The sequence below is a fragment of the Eumetopias jubatus genome, unplaced genomic scaffold (genome assembly GCF_037043125.1).
Source record: "Eumetopias jubatus isolate StellerSeaLion01/CBP00866 unplaced genomic scaffold, mEumJub1_p1.0 scaffold_1, whole genome shotgun sequence".
NCBI lineage: Eukaryota > Metazoa > Chordata > Mammalia > Carnivora > Otariidae > Eumetopias > Eumetopias jubatus.
This window is the reverse complement of record NW_028274807.1, coordinates 13,372,629-13,382,411: the sequence shown is the minus strand read 5'-3', so window position 1 is coordinate 13,382,411 and position 9,783 is coordinate 13,372,629.

Sequence of the window (9,783 nt, the reverse complement as noted above, 5' to 3'; positions counted from 1 at the left end):
GCTGGAAAAGGCAAGAAAACAAATTCTACCCTGGGGCCTCCAGAAGGAACTAGCCCTGGCAACACCTAGATTTTAGTACCCTAAGACTCATTTTCAACTTCTGACTTCCAGGACCATTAGATAATAAATCTGTGTTGCTTTAAGCCACCAAGTCTGTGCTAATTTGTTACAACAGCCACAACGCACTAATACACCTCGGTTTGCAGATCCTGGGGGTACTGGGCAGGGCATGGAGGCTGCCCCACCTGGCTGTGTTCCAGCTCTCTGCCTGGAAAATGGGGCTCCCAGCAGCTGAGGCGGAGTATTTAAGCATCACACTAAGCGCATGTAAGGGCGCCTGGGTGGCTCAGTTGGTTAAGCGACTGCCTTCGGCTCAGGTCATGATCCTGGAGTCCCAGGATCGAGTCCCGCATCGGGCTCCCTGCTCAGCGGGGAGTCTGTTTCTCCCTCTGACCCTCCTCCCTTTCATGCTCTCTATCTCTCATTCTCTCTCTCTCAAATAAATAAATAAAATCTTTTAAAAAAAAAAAAGCACACGTAACACAAGAGATAGCTCAGGTCATCGTTCAATAAATGTTTGTTCTCCCTTCTTAGGTTTCTTCCTTTTATCGTCTCCTCTTCACTTAATCTGTAGTCACAGTGACAGATAACAAGTGTTCACATTTCCTATAAAAGAAAACACCATCAAAAAAACAACTTCACCTTCAAGCTTCGGGTTATAAATTAGAGTGAGAAGAAAAACAGTGCCAACAGATAAGGTCTTTGAGGTATTTGCTAATAAATATGTTGTTGCTATCTCAGAAAGTTGACCTTGATGGGAGTGTTAGTTCTTACTAATGTCAAAGGGGGAACACATTATTTTAATCTGTTTTTCTACCAGGGTACTTTCATGGGCATTTTAACGTCAAGTTTAGGGGCCCCTGGGTGGCTCAGTCATTAAGCGTCTGCCTTCGGCTCAGGTCATGATCCCAGGGTCCTGGGATGGAGCCCCGCATCGGGCTCCCTGCTCTGTGGGGAGTCTGCTTCTCCTTCTCCCACTCCCCCTGCTTGTGTTCCCTCTCTCAATGTGTCTCTCTCTGTCAAATAAATAAATAAAATCTTTAAAAAAAATAAAAATAAAGTCAAGATTAATGCCAAACCAAGAAATTCATTTCAATCATCAGTATTTGTCAGGTAAAAGAAAATTTCAAACTAATGGAATTAAATTATGTTCAAAGGAAGGAAGGAAGGACAGAAGGAAGGGTTAGAGACAGTTATTTAGGTTCTAACAGGATACCTGGAGGAAACCAGCTAACAGGAAAGTCAAGGGGCACCGGGGTGGCTCAGCCGGTTGAGTGTCTGTCTTTGGCTCGGGTCCTGATCTTAGGGTCCTGAGATCAAGCCCCACATTGGGCTCCCTGCTCAGCAGGGAGTCTTCTTCTCCCTCTGCCCCTCCCCCGGGCTCATGCTCTCTCTCTCTCTTTCACATAAATAAATAAAATCTTAAAAAAAAAAAAAAAAAGGGAAGTCAGAGGCCTGTCCTGGCAGCATTCCACGAGAAGCTATCAAACCAGACAGGCCCAAGATGGCGGGTCCCATGACAGGAAACCCCTGACCACATAAGGAAGAGAAGGCAGAAAACCCAGCGTCCAAGAAATCCCCACCCCAAGTAATAATAGTCCACCTCCTCGTTCACAACTGTCCCTGAACAATAGAAACCCATACCCAGGACACGCAGCGCTCTCTCTGGAGCTCACCTGCTCTCACAACTCAAGAGTGTACTTTTGCTTTAATTAACTTTCCTCCTCGGCTCGTGTTACTCCTCTGCTGTATTGTGTCTGACCCTGAATTCTCTCTCCTTACAAGACCAAGAGCCTTTGGTGACATCTTTGGGACAGGCTTGGTCAAGGCCCCAGGGCCCAGGATCTCCCCATCTCCCCAGTCCACTGGGCAACAGGAGGAAGGAAGGAAAGAAGGAAGGAGGGAGGGAGGGAGGGAGGGAAGGAAGGAGGGAGGGAGGGAGGGAGGGAGGGAGGGAGGGAGGGAAGGAAGGAAGGAAGGAAGGAAGGAAGGAAGGAAGGAAGGAAGGAGGGAGGGAAGAAAGGAAGGAAAAGAAAGAAGGTGCAAAGGTTAATTTTATGTGTCAACTTGACTGGATCACAGGATGCCGTGATATCTGGTTAATCACTGTTTCTGGGTGTGTCTGTGTGTTTCCAGAAGAGATTAGCATTTGAATCAGGGGCTTGAGTAAAGCAGATGACCCTCCCCTATATAGATGGGTGCTTTCAATCCACTGAGGGCCTGAGTAGAACAGAAAGCTTGAATCCATTCCCTGTTCAACAGATGACCGGGGACATGGATCTCCGGCGTGGCTCTCAGACCTTCAGTTGTAGTCTGGAATCTATACCATCCGCTCACTGGCTCTCCGGCCTTTGAACGATACCGCTGGCTTTTCCAGGTCTCCAGCTTGCACACAGTGATATATATATTATTGGGATCTATCTATATGGGATCTATCCATCTATCTATCTATCTCTCCTAAGGCAATTTATTCCCTTCTTAAATATCTTGGCTCCTTCAGTATATTGGCTCTGTTTCTGTAAGGAACCCTAACAGAAGGAAATAAATAATACAGAAGGGAAGAAAGAAAAGAAAAATGTAAATTTATCCACAATTCCTTGATTTTTATTTATTTTTTTAAAGATTTTATTTATTTATTTGAGAGAGAGAGAATGAGAGAGAGAGCATGAGAGGGGGGAGGGTCAGAGGAAGAAGCAGACTCCCTGCCAAGCAGGGAGCCCGATGTGGGACTCGATCCCGGGACTCCAGGATCATGACCTGAGCCGAAGGCAGTCGCTTAACCAACTGAGCCACCCAGGCGCCCCACAATTCCTTGATTTTTAAAAAAAGTCTACATAAAGATGTAAAAATCCTCCCCTAAACCCAACCAACCTCCTAATTTCAATCCATAGATTTACTTATATAAATTTGACGACCTTTAGAAAAGTCTATAAACTTCTGAAAGCCTTGTCCCAGCCTCAGTTCAGAGGAGATGGACACGGGGAGGAGACTAGGTTTCAGACCCTGCAACAGGTGGGCTCAAGCATGTGTGGAGCAGTGTCAAGCAGAACTCTGCAATAGCTTACTGACAAATTGTACCCATGGAGAAGAATTCCTTAAAATCAAAGTGTAAATTCTGATAATTTACAGACATAATTCTTTAGAGAGAGGTAATTGACTTAAGTTGTTTGGTTTTTGTGGTATTTTTGGGGGAAATGGCTCTTTCTTAAAACAGCATTTATTTTGTTTACAGGTCAGGTAAAATTTACATACAGAGAAAAGCACAAATCTTTTCGTTTGTTTTTGCTTTTTTTTTATTTTAGAGAGGGAGAGGGAGAAATAGAGAAAGAGCAATGGGGGAGGGGCAGGAAGAGAAGGAGGGAGAGAGAATCTTAAACAGGTTCCATGCCTAGCCCAGAGTCCCATGCGGTGCTCCATCTCACGACCCTGAGATCAGGACCTGAGCCAAAACTGTGAGTCCGATGCTTAACTGACTGAGCCACCCAGGAGCCCCTGGAAAGCACAAATCTTAAGGGTACAAATCGATGAGTTTTGAAAAATGTATATACCTATGTAACTCACATCTCTGTTGAAATAGAAAACATTTCTATCACCCCCAGGAAGTTTCCTTTTGTCTCTCCTTAGTCTCTCCACAACTGCTACTCCCAGGGGCAATTAAAAATTATGTTTTTTGCTAATTTTGCCCTTTCCGGCATCACACATACGGAATAGTACTGTACGAGGCTGTATGTGCTTGGCTTCTTTCCTTCAAAGTACTTGTACCATTTTGCATTCCCTTCCTTCAAAGTAGTTGTACCATTTTGCATTCCCATGAACAGTGTTTGAGATTTCCAGTTGTTCTATATACTCATCAACATTTAGCACTGTCAGTATTTTTTTTTTAAAAGATTCATTTATTTGTTTGAGAGAGAGAGAGAGAGAGAGAGAGAGAGAGAATGGGAGGGGCAGAGGGAGAGAATCTCAAGCAGACTCCTCCCTGAGCACAGAGCCTGAGAGGGCTCGATCCCATGACCTATGAGATCATGACCTGAGTAGAAATCAGGAGTCAGTGCCCAACCAACTGAGCCACCCAGGTGCCCCAGCACTGTCAGTATTTTTAATTTTACCCATTCTTTTATGTATAGAGGTATCTCTTGGTTTTATTTGCATTTCCCTGATGACTAATGATGTTAAGCATTTTTTAATGTATTAGCTCTTTGCGTATCTTTCTTTGTGAAGTGTCTGTTCAAGTCTATTGCTATCTTTTAAATTGAGGTTGTCTTCTTATTATTGAGTTCTATATTCTGTATAAAAATGCTTTACTGGGTCTATACTTTGTGTTTTCTTACAGTACCTGGCTTGCCTATTTGTTTTCTTAATGGGCTTTTCTGATAAGCAGAATTTCAAAATTTTGGCAAAACAATTTATCACTATGCCAATTTCTATTTTTTAAAAAAGCTGCTGAGATTTTGATTGGCATTGCATTGAATCTCTAAATCAATTTGGGGTCAACAGACATCTTAATAATACTGAATTCATATGGTTTCACCCATAGATGGTTTCTCTCTCTTAAGTTTTAGTTCTTACTTAATTTCTCTCAGTAATATTTTGCAGTTTTTAGTCTTGCACATCTTTTGCTAATTTTATTCCTATGTCTTTAGGAGCCTTTTTTTTACACTAGCAGTAAACATTTTTAATAGTATCTAAAAGTATAAATTATACTTGAAAGATGTGTATTCTGCAGCTTTTGGATATTCTATGCAATTAGATCAGGATGATTAAAAGTTGTATTAGTTTGCTTGGGCTGCCATGACAAAATACCAAAGACTGGATGGTTTAAGGAAGGGAAATTTATTTTGTCACAATAGTGGAGGCTTGAAGTCTGAGATCAAGGTGTTAGCAGGTTTGGTGTCATTCTGAGTCCTCTTTCCTTGGCTTGCAGATGGCTACCTTTCACTGTGTGTTCACATAGCCTTCCCTTGGTGTGTGTCTGTGTCCTAAACTCCCCTTTTCAGTAGAGTATGCCACTCCTCATCTTGGGGTTGAGTTCAAGCCCCACAGTGGGGGCAGAGTTCACGCAAAAAAAAAAAAAAGTAAATTAAAAAACCCCACTAAGGGGCATCGGGGTGGCTCAGATGGTTAAACATCTGCCTTTGGCTCGGGTCATGATCCCGGGGTCCTGGGATCAAGCCCTGTGTCAGTCTTCTTGCTCAGCAGGGAGTCTGCTTCTCCCTCTGCCTGCCGCTCCCCCTGCTTATGCTCTCTCTCTATTTCTCTGTCTCAAATGAATAAATAAAATATTTAAAAAGAAAAACCATTAAAAGAAGGTTTGTGGCATGAGGCACCCAGTGTGGGCCTTCTGCCAAAGAAGTAGGGGCAGGGGGATGTTTAGGAGTTGAGGAAAGAAAACTAAAGAGTGTGAGGAAGTAGCCCCACACACACCAAAAAAAAAAGAAAAAAAAAAGACACCAGCATATTGGATTAGGGCCCACCCTAAGAGCCTCATTTTAATTTAACTACCTCTTTAAAGACCCTATCTGCAAATATAGTCACATTCTGAGGTTCTGGGGGTTAGGGCCTCCACGTATAAATTGGGAGGGTACACAATTCAGCCCATAATAATAGTGTTGTTTACATCTTCTATACCATTTCAGGTTTTTTGTCTAGTTATTCTATCAAGAGATTGGCATTGCGTTGTTTAAAACCCAACTTTGTAGGGGCGCCTGGGTGGCTCAGTCAGTTAAGGGTCTGCTTTCAGCTCAGGTCATGATCTCAGGGTCCTGGGATTGAGCCCTGCAGTGGACTCCCTGTGCAGTGGGGAGCCTGCTTCTCCCTCTGTGCTCTTTCTCTCTCTCAAATAAATAAATAAATAAAATCTTCAAAAAAATTTTTTTAAACCCAACTTTGTAGATTTTCCTTTCTCCTTTTAGTACCCTAAGTTTTTGTTTCACATATTTTGTACTCTGTCATTAAACAGCCACAGATTTTTTACTGTTATGCTTTCTTGGAGTTAAATTTTATCCCTGCGTAGTATGACATGCTTAGGTGTGATTTTCTTTCTATTTATTCCCTTTGGGGTTTGCCAAGTATCTTAGATCCCCAAATTAATGTTTTTCACCCAATTTAGGGAATTTTCAGCCATTATTCCTTCAATTTGTGTGTGTGTGTGTGTGTGCCCCATTCTCTCTTTCCTGCCCTTTGGAATACCATTTACACATATGCAAAGCTGCTTTATCTATCCCATATATCACAGAGTCTGTCCATTTTCTAAATCCTGTCTTGGTGTCTTGGACTGGATAAGTTCTAATTATTGCTCCTCATAGTCCCCAACCACACCCTCTGCCATCTTCATTACTGTGTTAAGCCCATCCAGTGGATTTTTCATTATAGACTCCATACTTTTCAAATCTGGATTTTCCATTTGTTTTTTGTCTTTGTTTTTAGGTTACCTTTCTCTGCTCAGATTCCCCCATTTGTTCATTATTTTAGGTCATATTTTTTATTTAGGTCTTTGATGGACATATTTATAATAGTTGCTTTAAGGTCCTTGTCTGCTAATTCCAATATCTAGATGACCTTGGAGTTCTTTCAGTTGACTTCCTTTTCTCCAGACCAGAATTCACAGTTTTCCTGTGTCTTTGTAGTTCCAGGGGTTTTTTATGGGATTCTGAACACTGTGGATGACAAATCTTTTCCAGATTTTGCAATTGTTATCTGTGATCCAGTTAGTGTGATGCATGCCTCTCCACAATTATTGAGAACCATTTGGTTGGGCTTTAATTTCATAATTTTGTATGCCAAGGACCTGGATTAGTTGACAATTACATAATTCTTTGCAGCCTTAAGATTTCTGGTTATTAGGAATAAGTTTTGTTTGTCTCATCTTTTGGTATGATTGATGCTATCAACAAATACTGATATTACAGCTACTGTGTAAAGCGTGGTCTTCGTCTTCAAAAACTTTTATTTTTTTATTTTATTTATTTATTTTTAAAGATTTTATTTATTTATTTGACAGAGAGACACAGTGAGAGCAAGAACACAAGCAGGGGGAGTGGGAGAGGGAGAAGCAGGCTTCCCGCAGAGCAGGGAGCCCGATGTGGGACTCGATCCCAGGACCCTGGGATCATGACCTGAGCCGAAGGCAGACGCTTAATGACTGAGCCACCCAGGTGCCCCATGTCTTCAAAAACTTTTAAAAGTAGCTAGGGAAGTTAGGACGTGTACAGAAGTGAATTTTAAAATGTGGTAGACCTTACTAGAATAGCTATGCGTGAAAAGGATTGACAATAACAAAGGCTGGTGAAGATGTGCAGCAACTGAAACTGATATATTATCAATTACATTTTTCTTAACAAATCACCCCAAAATTCGTGGTTTAAAGGAAAAACAATTCATGTAGCTCAAAATCTCACAATTCTGAAAACTAGCTCAGCAAAGTGGTCATTGGATTTGTGCCATGCTCACTCATGGGGCTGCAGTTAGCAGCTGGTCAGCTAGGGAGCTCTGCTCTGAGGGGATAGTTGGCTGTTGACTGGGTAACAGGTCTCAGATCATCCAGCAGCCTAGCTTGCTCTTATTCACACAGGGACTGGGCAGGGGTATGGGAGAGTGGACACATGGAAGGCTTCGGCTGGAACTTCTCTCTCTTTTTTAAGTAGGCTCCATGCCCAGTGTAGAGCCCAAAGCAGGGCTTGAACTCACGACCCTGACATCAAGATCTGAGCTGAGGGGCGCCTGGGTGGCTCAGTCGGTTAAGCGACTGCCTTCGGCTCAGGTCATGATCCCGGAGTCCCGGGATCGAGTCCCACATCGGGCTCCCTGCTCGGCAGGGAGTCTGCTTCTCCCTCTGACCCTCCTCCCTCTCGTGCTCTCTATCTCTCATTCTCTCTCCCTCTCAAATAAATAAATAAAATCTTTAAAAAAAAAAAAAAGATCTGAGCTGAGATCAAGAGTCAGACGCTTAACCAACAGAGCCACCCAGACACCCCTGGCCTGGAACTTCTTATAACAACTTCTTAATAGTTGTAGTAGTCAAAGCCAAAACAAGTCACAAGGTCAGCCCACATTTGAAGGATGGAGAAATGTGCTTTTCACTTTGATGGGAGGACATACAAGGTCACAGTGTATGTAAGGAAAAGAACTGTAGCCATTCTTGCAATATGCCATACATATCTACTACTCTGGGGGAGTGTAAATTGGTACTGATGCTTTTGAGGACTATTTAGCTGTACCTAGTAAAGCTATTTATCAATTCCACTTCTAATATATACTCAGGAGAAATTAGTGCTTATATCCACCAAATACATGAAAAAAAATGTTCATAGCCCATTTATTCATAATAGCCAAGCCCAGAAAACAATGCAAATGTTCATCAATAGAAAAATGGAGAAATACATTATGGAATATTCATATGATGACATACCATATGGAAAATAAAAGAACAAAGACCGCTACGTGCAGCAATATGGTGAATGAAAGAATCAGACACAAAAGGATACATATTGTGTTATATGATTAGATTTAGTTGCGGTTTGAAATTGGGAAAAACTGATCTGTGATGACAGAAGTCAGGACAGTGGTTTCCTTGATATGTGTGTGAGGGGGGAGTGGGGATAGTTACCAGGCAGGAAGGAGCATGAGAGAGCCTGCTGGGGCACTGGAATGTTCTATATCTTGATGTGAGTGATGGCTGCATGTGCGTATGTGTGGGGTGTGTATGTGATATTCATCAAGCTCTATCTGTAAAATTTAGGCATTTAATATATTGTAAGTTACACCTCCCTGTTAAAATAATTTTTTTAAAGATTTTATTTTTTTAAGTAATCTCTACACCCAACGTGGGGCTTGAACTCATGACCCCAAGATCAAAGGCCTCATGCTCCTCCGACTGAGCCAGCCAGATGCCCCTAAAATAATTTTTTAAAGGGTGGTGGTGATGACAAATACATGTGATTGGAGTAGAGAGGAGGGAAAGGTGCTGGGGCCTGGCAGGACCAGAAATTGTTGTCGGCCAAGGGGAAGTTAAACTTGAAGGAGCCAAGACGGAGGACAGTTTGGGGACTGGCAGAGATAGAGGCAAGCGCTCTCACCTGACTCAGCTACTCTCACACTCTGCATTCCATTCCACCTGCCAATCTTGTTTTTGTTTTAAGATTTTATTTATTTATTTGAGAGAGAGCGAGCGAGCACGAGCAGGGGGTGGGGCAGAGAGAGAGAAGCAGACTCCCTGCTGAGCAGGGAGGCCCAGTGTGGGGCTCAATCTCAGGACCCTGAGATCATGACCTGAGCCAAAGGCAGACACTTAACTGATTGAGCCACCCAGGTGTCCCTCTACCTGCCAATCTTGCAAATCCTCTTGACTTCAAACTTCCAACCATCTAAGTTTAGAATGAGAAAAAATATATATTATATTGACTTGAACAGAGATACGTTAAATAGCTTAAAAGTATAAAAACACATACAACCCAAATTAAGGATGAGCTGGTAGAAATGTTTCTGTTCAACACATCCTTCAAAGTCAGACACATCAAAACCTGTTGTCCCGGCAAAAGCTTTATTACCAGGCTGGGGATACAGTAAGGCCTCAGCAAATGCGGACGGACAGGGACGTGCACACTATCAATGCCCCCCTTTACTCTGGAGTGTAGACCAGAAACAGTACTAGTTGGTATATTGGAGGGAAATGCCCCATCATTCTGGGAATTTTGACTTCCTTACTGATTCTCACAGGCTAAATTCCAG